Genomic DNA, 12,732 nt, shown 5'->3' with positions numbered 1-12,732 from the left:
ATGTTTGCTCACGTAACCTGGCAAAGAAAGCTGAGGACGTTCAGCGGTAAGGACTTGCGTGTTAAAGCGGAATTAAAATATTGTCATACAGATTAGAATGGAAAAACACACAGCCAGATCTCTACTGTCTTCTCTTTGCTGTGCACATTGAATAATAATTATTTTATGAAGATAGCATATGGTAAATATTTATAAACAAAACAAGCAAACAGTGAGACCACAGTGAATAAATAACTATAAATGTATTGAAGTCCTGTTTCAGAATAAACTACAATTACATTCCTTGCTGTAATCAATACTTCTTTTTTCCTTTCACGGAGAGTTACACAGTTGTCAGTGTTCAGTTCCAATGGGATGACGCTGGATATGTTCTGTCTAAATTTTGGGTTAATATTAAAGTAGTATTCTTGTTCCATGCATAAAAACAAATAATCTCTAAATATAGATCTTTTTTTGGTATAGTAATTACTGCTTCCTCACCAACTATAAGAGCAATTAAACCCCAACTAATGAGCAGTTTTCTACATTATAGTTATTCTACTCTGTCTTAATAACACTTATCTCATTAAATAGCTTTCTTCCTTTGGAAATGTCTAAATTCAGTACACGTTTTACAGCTACTGGTCAGAAGAGCTTAATCCTTTTATCTTTTAAGGCAATTTTAGATTTTTCTTAGGTGCATCTGGTTCTGTTTACGCTTTTTTACGCATTCTAATTTGGCTTCTCCAGCCAGCTTAGAATATAAACTTGCTTTATGTGCAGGGCTGGGGCAGGGGCTCTCATCTGAAACAGTGGGACTTGACTTAAGGGAGGCGTTCTGCTCTGCGAGTAGATGCCTGGAAAGTGTGGATTTCATTCTTTGCATTTTATCTAACAAATTTAGAGAGATGGATTTTCAGAAAGTTGTGCTTTTGGCAACCCTTTTATTTATTTTATTTTTTTTTTTTTTTTGCATGTCTCCTCCTAGTAATTTAAACCACCATATTTTGAAACATCTGAAGCAGTAGCTATTAATAACAAACTCATAAGGGGCCCTGCATTGTGTGGTTCCAGTGAGGAGCCACTCGGAGTGGAAATGGCCCAAAGGGGTAAGGCAGCACTGCCAGGTCTGGTAGTTTTATTGTTAGTCTCACAGTATTTGGTGGTTTATTTTTTAAGCCACAGCTGCTGGAGTCTCCTAATGAGAGGAAAATTCATCAGCTTCCATGTGAAAGCGCAGCAGTGGTTATGGGAGAGGAACTTGAAAGTGTGTCCCACGTATTTCTTCTGACTGGACAAGAAAAAAAAGTCATATGAAAAGATCCTCAGAACATTCTGGTCATATTTTTGTGATCAAACATGATTATTTGGAGACTGAAGTGCGTGGTGAGACTGGGGATACTGTAAATCAAGAGGCATGTTCTCCAAAGCGAATATTGCCTTTCTGTTCCTCACATAGCCCTAGTTGCAGCCCCTGCAAGAGCATGGCTCTGCGTGACCTGTGGGCTATGGAGAAAACCCTCCGCAGAGCTACTTTTAACACAGGATATCTTATTATTATTATTATGATTTTGAAGTTTAAGGAGCACACACGTCTCTTAAAACGGGTGTGTGGGGGAAATCCCTAATGCTTCATTGAACCATGTTGCCACAATTGTAGTCAGGGCTAAATCAAGATACAGATATAAAAAAAATTGCCAGAAATTCTGTGGTTATTTAGTTTTCCTTTTTAAAATGCTTGAAAGTTTAGAAGCAAATTTGTAGAAGCGTTATTAAATAAACTCTGTGGCATATTTGCTTTAGGACCCTGTTTAATAAAGCACTTAAGTAAATGCATAATATGAAGCCTGTGAATAATATTATATCTGTGCGATGAATAGAGAACATAAGTGAGCGTTCATTGTCCAAGCTATGAGGAGCCCTTGAACTGGAACTATTCACACAACTGAAGTTAAACATGCATTGAAAAGACATTGGATTATTCAGCTATTTGGAGCAAAGCATCTGCTTAGGTACTTTGCTGAATCAGAGCCTATAAAAAGAAATGTTGACAAAAAACATGTGAATGCTGAAAATGGAAGCTAATCGCTAGCTAAGTGATACCGTGTCGCAAACGCAAGCGAACTAAAGGAGGGTACAAGGCCACTGTCGGGTGCGTTAGCGCCAGGCGTCTCACAGCAAAGCTCTGGACCGTGAGCTTTGCTCTTGAGGGTGTTTGGCTGCCCTGGGTGAGTACAACTGGAATCTCTTCTAGGGCTGCAAATCAACTGCTTAGTTTGCAAGTCATCATACCCGGAGCATCATGCTACATGATGTGCTTACTATAAAATGCAAGGCTTCTCTGAACCGCTTAATCGAGGCATAAACTGGAGCTGTGAGGTGAGCTCTAGAGGCTGAATGTGAGTAAAGAAGATCAATAAGATGTGTCTCAGTAACTACTAAATTAATAAACTTCTATTGCTGATTTACTAGCTTCTTTGTCTTGGTGGAGTTATGGCTGGTTTCATCTAGAATTTACTTCAGAATAAGCCCTGCTTGTCTTTTTGCTGGTGTGAAAACCTGATAAGACCAGCAAGACCAAAAGGCATATTTTGTGGGCAAAAGCCAGCTAGCATCAGTCACTGATAAAGAAACAAAAAATGTGGTGCAACCACTTCAGAAAATTTTACTATTTGTAGGAGCTTCTGTCCCTCAGAAAATAATCTGCTGCACCCGAAGGTGTGTGCTGGGTTATGTTTCTGAGAGCACTTGTGGAGAACATGTTATAACTAAAGAAGAAACGGGAGTGTTTCCAAAATATTTATTTTAAAAAGGCCTGGGAAAGATCCAAATAAATCCAATTTTATTAAATAACAAACCAAACCAAACCCAAAACAAAAACCACCCACAAACCAAACCAACTCCTTTCTTGCTAGATAGTATGAAATATACAGGTGTTATCTAGAATAAAGACATTGTGAAGTATGTAGCAGTCTTTTTTTTTCACCTATTTGCTTATAAAGATGATGGAAGTGGATCTGAGCTGATCATTGAAGTGTGGTTGGCATTTAGGCACCTGTGTGGATTGTGTGTATTAGCCCAGATTTTGGTATTGATTGTTTTGGTTTCTGTTGTTATTTCCCCTGGCATGAGATTCTGTTTCATATTTGTTAATAAAGCCAGGTATACTGGAGCACTGCCAGGATCAGTTGCTCAAAAGTAATGAGACCTACCAAAACAAATCAGGGGAGATGGAAAAAGGATAGTTACTTTAAGGTTCTTGTTTGCCCTCTGGCTCCTGAACCTTTCTTCTTTCATGTTTTCAGTTTTTCCACTGAAGCCACAGAGCCTGGAAACTTTCTAGTTTAAAAAGCAGGACATAATTCATTCTCATGAGACCAAGGCAGCAGTCTCTCAAGTCCACCAACTATGGCTTTAATAAAAGCATTAAATTACCTAAGACACGCTCTGTAATCAGGAAGCTTGTGTTTAATTACTTATTTTGGTCCATGTTCCCAAACACTGCTTCTGTGATTGCCTTAGAACATTCAGAATACCCATACTCATTGCTATAGGTTTGTACTGGCAAGAAATTCTAGCCATGGATTGAAAGCTATTTTAGATTTTTCCGTGAACAAAACAAGAACCGAAAGTCAGTCTGCTCCTCAAAAAGCTCTTGGCTTCAGTGTAAGATAATAGATAATGCAGGAATACAGAGAAGTGCAGTGGGACAGCATTGCTTAGCGTAGTAGGAAATTATCTCACCCTCACAGCCAGCTTAATTGGCATCCGGATTTTTGTAGGTGAAAGTATAAAGGGCCGGCCTAAAGTAAAAAAAAGAACTTTTGTGAATATTTGGGGGTGGTACTTAGTCTGGATCTGCTTATCTGTTTAGCCCCTCCATTGCCTTTTGGATGCTGTAAGTCCGTTGTCAAGTTCCATCAGACCAAACAGAAGAAGACTAGGCTTTTGGAGGATAATTGTGATTTAGGAGGAGCAGGATTCCTTTACCCATTTTTTGATCCAAGGAACATCCTCTAACTAAGGGTTCTGCTTAGGTCTATTCAGTATTTTCACTGAATTTCTAGCCTGGCTGACTTCCTCACTGGATGATAGTTCTGGGCAGCATATGAGCTTTGGAAGGTTGTCCAGCCCCAGCTGCATTTACTAATCAAGACTCTCTGCAAGTGAGTGGATAAGTCCCTTGAGAAGCAGGCATCTCCATGAAACAAAAATGTAGTTTTCTGAAGACCTCTTGTCATCTATGACTACAAGGCAAAGAAAGACTGGGCTGGAGACGTGATGAGCTGACATTGGATGTAAACTGCAGATTGAAACCTGGAGAGCAATTAAGCACTGAAACCACCTTCAAAATAAACCAAAACCAAAACCCAGTGACTTCTCAAGTCCTGATTTCTTCAATGCTGAAGAGCTTTCTAAACGAGGTGAAAACTGTTTCTATGGCTCTGTAGAGAGGCAACTTCATGAAGTGTGATGACTCATGATTGTCATGTCAGAATGTGTTATCTGACTGTTTCTTCTGGCATGAAAATCTGTTACTTTTTACTGGTACTTTAAGTGTAGAAAGCAAAACCTGAGATTCCATCCCTTGGAACACCGCAGGTTTCAACAGCCTTTTGGAGATATAACAAGGTTTTCCTTGACACAGTGAACTGTGTACAGACCTGAGTAACTATCAAGGATGCCAGTGGCTACTAAGTGGGGTCATTAATTTCTGATGAAAATTAGAAATAACAAAAACTTATTTCTATTCCACGCATTAATACGCTTGTCAAGCCAGTGGAAATATTGTTCAAGGAACATCTTGTTTGTAAATGAATAAGAATTTCAGGCCTGGAGTAGAGTTAGAAACTGTGCAGCCAAGGCGAAGACTGTTCTGTTGGAGGTGGAGTGTGTGGTTCTGCATAACAGGTGAACTGAAAATGATGGATGTGACAGGAGCTATATTTAAATGAGCCGAGTTGAAAGCAGTGCAAGAACAGAGGAAAATGATACACACAAATCACAGCGAATTCTGTCCTCCGCAGATCTATTTCTTTTGTCACGCAAAAATTGCTGCGATGGAACATGAAGAACTAACTTCCGTGACAGAACGAGTTGAAACAACAGTCTGAGTTTGGCACATGAAGGGGAAAGGAACAAATGTCTTCTGGACAAAACTGACCAAAAGAAGATTTTCATTTTTCCAGGACTTCAGAAGGATTTTTCCTTTTGTAGAAAGAAAATTAAAGATCACTGTTTCCACTGGTTTAGGTCAACGCAATCATACAATTTCTGAGCAAGAATCTGTCACGAAAGGTCAAACTTGGGATTAGTAATACTGTGAATGGGTCTTTATCCTAGCCAAGTTCCTGATTTTTTTCAAGTATTTTTATGTACATTTTGGAGTTTCAGCTACTTTTGATTTAAAGGAAGGACTGGGGCAGCATGGAGCGAATGGCGTTGTTTTGTACAACACTAGCCAGCCCGCATCAGCGTGACGTGAAGATCACGTCCTTCCTGGTCTCTGGTACTGAGCAGATTATTAAGGTAATTAAAGTCATAGTTTTGAGCATTTTCAGATCAGAGGAGGCACTGCCTAAAGGCTCTGGCATCTTTATATGCCCAAGGGAAAGTCCTGGTGTTACCAAAGTCAGTGCCAGTCCTGTCACTCCAGTCAAAGGCCACTTTTCATCTGTGATCTCACCAACCTGCACTGGGGCAGCCTAGGGTCCCTGAACTGCTTCTGCACTAGTTCACCGTCTATTTGTACCATAACATTTAATCCTACAGACAGATAAGTACGTGAATAACTTTACTCCAGTTTGACCTTCTGCCATTACTGAGACCACCTGAATATTTGATGTTCCCATGTAGAGTCTTTTAGATCCGATGTATAACAAATGGCATGGTTTTATTTATGGAGTTTTCAGAGTCATTGAACTCTAGGCTTAAAAGCGCTCTAGGCCTAAAATAACAATTTAAAAAAAAAAATGATATAAAAGTTGAAATGCACTGTTGTTCTCTAGTTCCAGACAGCAGTAATCTCAGTAATGCTGTATTGAAGTGAACCTCCTCTTTGCTTTGGGGTTTCCACCCCTTTTTTCTTCTATAACATATGGTTCTTGTGTTATATCCTTGTTATGTCAGACTTTCACAAGGGTGACTGAGGTTGATCATTGTGCTCATCCTTTCAGTGACCACCTTTACTGCTTGCCAGTTTTTCCCCCTTAAGAAACTTCCTACATATTGACCAAAAGTGATAAAAATGGTTTATTTTTTTTCTTATCACTTGGGAAACTCCTGGTGCATATTAGCATTGTATCAGAAAAAGCTGCATTTTTTCTGAAGTAGCGCTTTGTTATGAAGTTCATTTGACTGAAAATATTTTGCATGCTTAACTACCTGCTGGTGAATTTTTCTATGCCAAGTAATGTGTCAGGAGCTAGCAGAGCATAGTAAGTTAATTACTTGTGTGCACACTGTGAAGGAAAAGCAAACAGCAAGGCACCAGTGATACGAAGAATGAGACTTCATTTCAGTCGCCAGAGATTGTGTTGTTAATGAATCTGCTCAATCAGCAGGGAATTGGTAATGTAGATAAGACCAGGTATGGCTGTGTACCGATATGAAGATTAGTCCCTCAACCAAAACATTGTTTTTAGTGAGGGTTTGCTAATATTAAGTAGTTTTTCAAAATCACCGGTGTGATAGAATAGCAGCCTGAATAATTATGGCCGTCTTGAAAAAGACATGACGATGATGATCTTCTAATGTGCTCTGCAGACACCATATAAATCCAATATCTCACAGATTTCACAGTTAAGTGATACACTCCAGATTCCATTTTATGCTATATGTCACTGTGGGCTGCCCAAATGCTGCTGTGACTAACCAGCACAGGGAAGCATGTTCAGAGCTGGCGGCCGCCTTCCTCGCATCGGGCTGAGAGGGGCAGGGAGCTCTGTGAATTCACCTGCCTTGCTCTGCAGCATCCTCGGTGCCGGTGCATGGAGATGCTCCCATCGGAGGAGCGGGCAGCTGTGCCAGCTGCAGGCGTGGAGGTGAAGGGACAGGTGATGCTCTTACCCCGCCCTGGGGAAAATTCATCTTGGTGACAAGCTGTGTCTGAAAGCCTGCAAGCTGTGCACTGGGGTGACCGTGCCTGAAGTGACAGTCCCTAAATAAAATGTTCATGCGATGCTGGTGGAAAGCACATTTATCCCAGCCTTTTGTTTTGTTTTGTTTTTGTTAAACTCAGTGTTTGAATGTGCACCGCTGGTACTGTGGGAGTGAATCTCCCGCAATGCTCACCGTGACTCCATCCATCACCGCGGCCGCTGTGCTGCCGGCTCTCTGCAGCAGCTGGATTTTCCCCACAGCAGCTGCTCCACCGCTTTTGTGCAGGTTCCCCGCCGCAGGGCAGGGCCAGTAGGAGGAAAGGAGTCTCTGTCCTGGCCAGAGGAGGAGTGCTGCTAGTTCTCTTCTCCAGCATGATCCTTCTTCTATTATACCTAAAACTCATCCAGCCAGGAGGGGTGTGATGGAGTAAGTTCCATCTCAGAAACATCCGGTCCTTTTCATCACTTCGGTTTGTTGCAGTTTGTTGTTTTTTCATTTGTTTTGGTGTGCCTTTTTGTTGTTGTTTAACTCTGGAGTTTCCTAATTGCCAAGCTAAAGCTGGTTTAAAATAGTTTAAGTCATTTAACATAACATAGCGGAAATGGGAGATATGGAACAAAAATGAGAAGAACAGTTGTAAGTGCTGCTTGCTAGAGTACCTCAGGCTGGATGCTGTAGCTGCTTATTGTCTTCCTATTTATTCTGACTCCTGATGCTCTTAAATTAATGGTGGAAACATAGACTGAATGTTAATGCAAGTTGAGGCCAGGGTTCACAATGTGTCGTTAAGTAAAAGCTGGCAATCTCCCAGCGACTCTCCCGGGAGCTATTTTACTGGTGCATATTAGTGAAAGGGACAGCTGGATCGAGAAGGCTTCTGTAACAGGAATGCCATTAGGAACTTAGTTGGGCAAAAGTTGATTTTCACCTAAAAATGAAATATCATAGCATAGCCAATGTTTGTCAAGGTTTAACGAGTGATTTTGGGGACTGCAATATTGTCTCTGATAGAATTAAACAATAAGGTCCTGGTATGGTGACTGTCTTGTGGTCGGTTTAGGATCAACAAGGGGTATTGGAAAGCTGAAGGTGACGTGTTTCAGCAACAGGTAATTTTTTCTTCCTGATTTTTTTTTTTTTAGGCCACCCTCTGCTTCTGTGTTTGGTTTTTTTAATAAATGTTAAACCTGAGCCAAAGCAACAAGTGAAAATCATTTTTGTAGGAGGTTTATTTTGAAATCATGAGTACTTTCACTCCACTAGTGCCTCTGGATAGCCTTTATTGATACTGGCCCTCCCTCCCTTTATTTCCTTTCTATGTACTCTCTGTGGGTGTTTTATTAACCTGCATCCTGCAAAAATTCAATAAAAATAGACAATTTTTTTTTCCTTTCTTTCCTCCCCTTTTCTTTTTTTCATGCTGGTTTTCAGAGACAGAGCTCTGGGGAAGGCTCCTTTGGTTAGTTACGAGGAGCAGATGGGAATCAAGAAAAGGTACTTTCTGTTCCCTTACCCACCTAAATTGAAGGTAATTAAGTTACAGCGAGGCATCATTTACGTTAGCAGTTTCTTTGGTGAGATCAAGGCTATTACGGGTACACGTGAGAAGGAGTAGGATTCAAGTCTGTGGTGCTTTGTGAAATAATTGGAACTGTTTGGTTTGTTTTTTTCCTAAATGCATTTGTAGGCAGCCTGGCACTGAGGTCTATAGTGGGCCAGTTGAGTCTTGCACAGTTTTAACTCCGCTTTTTAACTCTGCAGCTCTGCTCAAGTTTTGAGCAATCCTTGCAGATGCTCTGATGAGACAGGTGAACTTCTCCCTTTGTAAAGGAAGGGAGTGAAATGGAGCGTGTAGCTCTTGGTGGTAGGAAGGAGACAGAGAAGCAAGATGGGAATTTGAGATTTCCTGACTTAAATGTCACGGCTTATTACTGTCACTGTCGTTCAGTGTTCATCTCGGAGCCGCTGGGCAGGTTCAGCAGCACAGGAGCTTTGGTGCTTCAGTGGGGTCTCCGTCAAGCCCACAAACAAGCCAAGATCTCTGTTCTAAGGACAAAATGCCTCCACAAAAGGTTTCTTTAGCCTATCATGTCTTCTCTGGAAGGTTCTCCTCTCAGCTCACTCGTCCTGCAGCCTGAGGTCTCTCTACCATGGTTTGGACTCAGCAGGTGCTCCCAGGCTGCTGCCCGGGTTCAGCTCAGGCTGGGTCCTGCAGGGACCATCACCCACAATCAGTGGTGCAGTCACAGGCACAGACCAGCAAGCTGTCTGCTGCCTTCCCTGCTCTGGGTATTGCCAAGGGACACTGTAATTAGCACCAAGCCAAATTCACATCCTCTTCCTTCCTCTTCTTTCAACAAAGTCTTCTTGAAGCCTCCCAGGCCTCCATCTGCATCTAACAACTTTTAGGTGGGAAAATTTCCTGCCTGGTTTCTTCTTGTTTCCTCTGTTTTATTTTATCAGGCCTCTTTTTCACACTGTGCTTTCTCCTTGGAGTGGCCCGGGTGGGACCATGGTTTACATCAGCATTATACGTGCTTGTACTCCTTCTGTTTAATCCATGAAGCACCAGGCTCATTTCTTCTTTTATCTTTCCTCTTTGGAAGAACTGGTTTTTCTTTCCTATCCCATGGGAAGGTTGATCACACGGTGTGTTAGTGGGTTATCCAGCTCAGGGAGATGGCTTTGGAGAAGACAACATGAAGCAAACTTGTTACAGAAGTTAGCCCAGAAGGGCTGTGTGTTTTCAGATTTGAGGTGCTTTGTGTTGGGTTATTTCCAGCTCTGTCTTAGTTTGATCGGTCGTAAGCTTTCCAAGACAGGAGCTGTTTCCTGCGCTGTACATGGAAGAATGGAGCCCCTCTTCCTTCTGCTGTATTGGGTCGCTATAGCAATATACATATTTCTGCTGTCAAGGTCCATCATTTTGCAGCTATTACCCTGTAAAGTGACAAAAGGGTAGTGAGAGAGAGAGACCCTTCTGCGGTGGAAGTTGACTGGACATGACCTGTCCAAGGCACCCGTGTCCTGGCTCAGGCACCCGTTACTGAAATGTATGTGCTGTCGTTGAGCTACTGCATTGATTGATAATACATCTTCATTCAGTAATTTCCATTAGAATTTATACTTTTAAAATTATATCTAGAAAAAAAAAAAATCTATTTTTATGTCTGTCCCTAGCCTTCATGGAACTTTACTCAACTAGTATAGGAATAGAAGAAAGTTAATTTACGACATCTTCATATAAATTAATCTTCTGTTTTCTCCTTATATATTGTAAGTTACCACCTCGTTTATTATATGCAGCTGAAGGGTGAGCAGCTTTAAAAAGGCCTCAGACAGTTATTAAATGAATGGTGTGAGATGTCAGATACATTTATTAAAAATGCAGAAAATTATAAAAAACAGAGGATGGAGATGTATGTTGTCTCACTTGCCACCAGCAGGCACCTTCTATACCACAATTTATCCTCCCTCTCAGTGAGTTCTGCATAATAATGTAATTGACATTGTGGGGCTCTGTTCTTAATATAAATGTTTTTGAATTATTAGATTTACAAAGCTCAACACCTCATTAGTCATGTCTATCAAGTGTTTGTTGTGTGAGCCACCCCTTAAAAACCCCCAAACTATTTTGCCAGCACAGCTAAACTTAGTACCATTTTCGCTTTTGTGCGGTGGTAAATTATTCAGCTCACAAATGCTAAAACTTGAAATGTTTATGGAAAAACCTTGTTTTAGTAATTACACTTACACCACTTTATTGTGAGCTTCCTGCAACATTTGTCTTAAGGTCCTGGTGTTTCCTGATGTTGGATATTTATCATACGTTTGTGCCGCTGGCAGGTTGATGGGTACAGTGGGAGCTTCATACAAGATTCATGGCAGTTTCATACTTTTTAGAGGAACAAAATTAGGATGCAGAAAGCATGTATATGTATGAAGTATACGTATATATTAAAAACCCCGGAAGTTTGTGACTATGCAATACAGATGTTCACATACATACTGAGGAAAGGTTTTGAAAACATATACATAAAAAAAAATTTGCCAAAGATAATTGAAGGTTAGAAGGTTTGATTAAAGAACCCAGTAATACTTGTAGCATCTGTGGATATGAAAATTTAAGGAGAACGTGCACCTCACTCTGTCTTCAGATTTAAAAGCCGCAGACATTATAAGATAGAGTATCTTTAGGAGTGTGGTTTAAAGTCTGCCTTTCTCTCTGCATCTGCCACATTTTGGCAGTGAGACAATATCACTGACGAAATCAGTTTTGAAGATCAGCTTTGTTTTCACAGCCCCATGGCCGGGTATTTCTGTAGGGGTGGTGGCATCGGTGCAGAAAGGAGTTGGTGCTTCTGGTGTTGCTGCTTAGCAGTTGCTCAAAGTTTATCTAAATCCAAACCCTTTTTGTTCCGTCTTCCTGTATTTGTGTTTGTTCCAACAACTGCCGGTTAAGATATCTCTTATCAGAGATTGTTCTTGGGGAAAATTTCAGCTTCACTTCTCCAAAAAAACTGTCCGTGGCTGTTTACAACTCTCACGTCTCACACACAGACTGGATGGTGCTTTAGACCTGTTTGGGTCTCAGCAAGATCTTCAGGATCTTGCTCTTAGTATTGTCTCATTTATCAAGCAGTAATTGGAATTTTCTGCAAGCATGAGTGTCTCATGTTAAACAGAGTGATGACAGAGAATAACAAAATAAAAGGCCCTTTTCCCTCGGGGTAGGAAATCCTGAAATCTTTGTTCACAACAGCACTGTGAACTCTATTGCTTCTCCTTCTCCATCTCTTTGATTTGGGTGTGTGCCATCATTTTAAAGCCACACAGTATAATTTCAGCAACTTTTCCCCCTAACATAATGATTCGGTAACTTGATTGCTTTCTCTGCAATGGAAAGGCCCCTGAAAGATGCCACTGATTTTTATGAAGGCTTTCAGGCATTTTTATACCTTTATCCCTGCAGCCTCATGGTAAATCACTCAGCAAGAGAAATGTCATTCAAATCATTATTTTCTGCCTTATATCTAAATGCAGTATTTAGGCTTCATCCTACAGGGTTCATTTTATTTCTTCTTTGTAGGAGGGAGCTGGAGGTGAGCGGAGAGGGCGAAGGGAGGCCGATTTTTTGGCTCATCTGCATTTGCAGTGTGTGCTTTGCCTCCTGTCACAGCTCACATGGCATAAGCACCTTCCTTTGGTGTCCTCCTGGACTTACTGCTAAAGTTACTTTTAAATGGCAAAAAGTAATGGTGAAGTTTTAGTTTATGGTATCAAGTAACAGTTTTATTCTTTTTGTCTCAGGTAACAGAGAGAAGCCCCAGACTGAGATTTTGGAAGAATCTTAAAGTGCATTCAGTTCTGCAGTGAATTTCGTTGATATTTGATTGTTTTATATTATTTGTTTCCTGTTTGAAAAACTCAGCCTGCTGTTGAAGTTCATTGCTTTGTAGCTGAGCAAGGGCTCGCTTCTTGCTCTTTCTCAGTGTGAAAAAGGAACTGGTTTTGTTTACTGGTGGTGACATTTCTTTTCAGTGCTCTTTGAAATTTGGCTCGTGATGGAGCAATTCTCAGGGATGACATATAATCAGATGCAGAGATTTATGGCTTTTGTGTTGCATAGCTAAATGCTGACAGTCAGGCAGG

At 40.9% G+C, this 12,732-nt stretch overlaps 1 protein-coding gene across 1 annotated transcript in view; it reads left to right on the top strand.

Moving 5' to 3' along the window:
- Nucleotides 1–12,732, top strand: part of PTPRG (protein tyrosine phosphatase receptor type G) — a gene marked incomplete at its 3' end in the record, with an annotated part of 399,742 nt that overhangs the window by 195,512 nt on the left and 191,498 nt on the right. The gene's annotated exons all lie outside the window — the stretch shown is intronic.

This window comes from Nesoenas mayeri (assembly GCF_963082525.1).
Source record: "Nesoenas mayeri genome assembly, chromosome: 10".
Taxonomy (NCBI): domain Eukaryota; kingdom Metazoa; phylum Chordata; class Aves; order Columbiformes; family Columbidae; genus Nesoenas; species Nesoenas mayeri.
The sequence above is the reverse complement of the archived record's forward strand: the minus strand, read 5'-3'. Positions and strand labels throughout refer to the sequence as shown.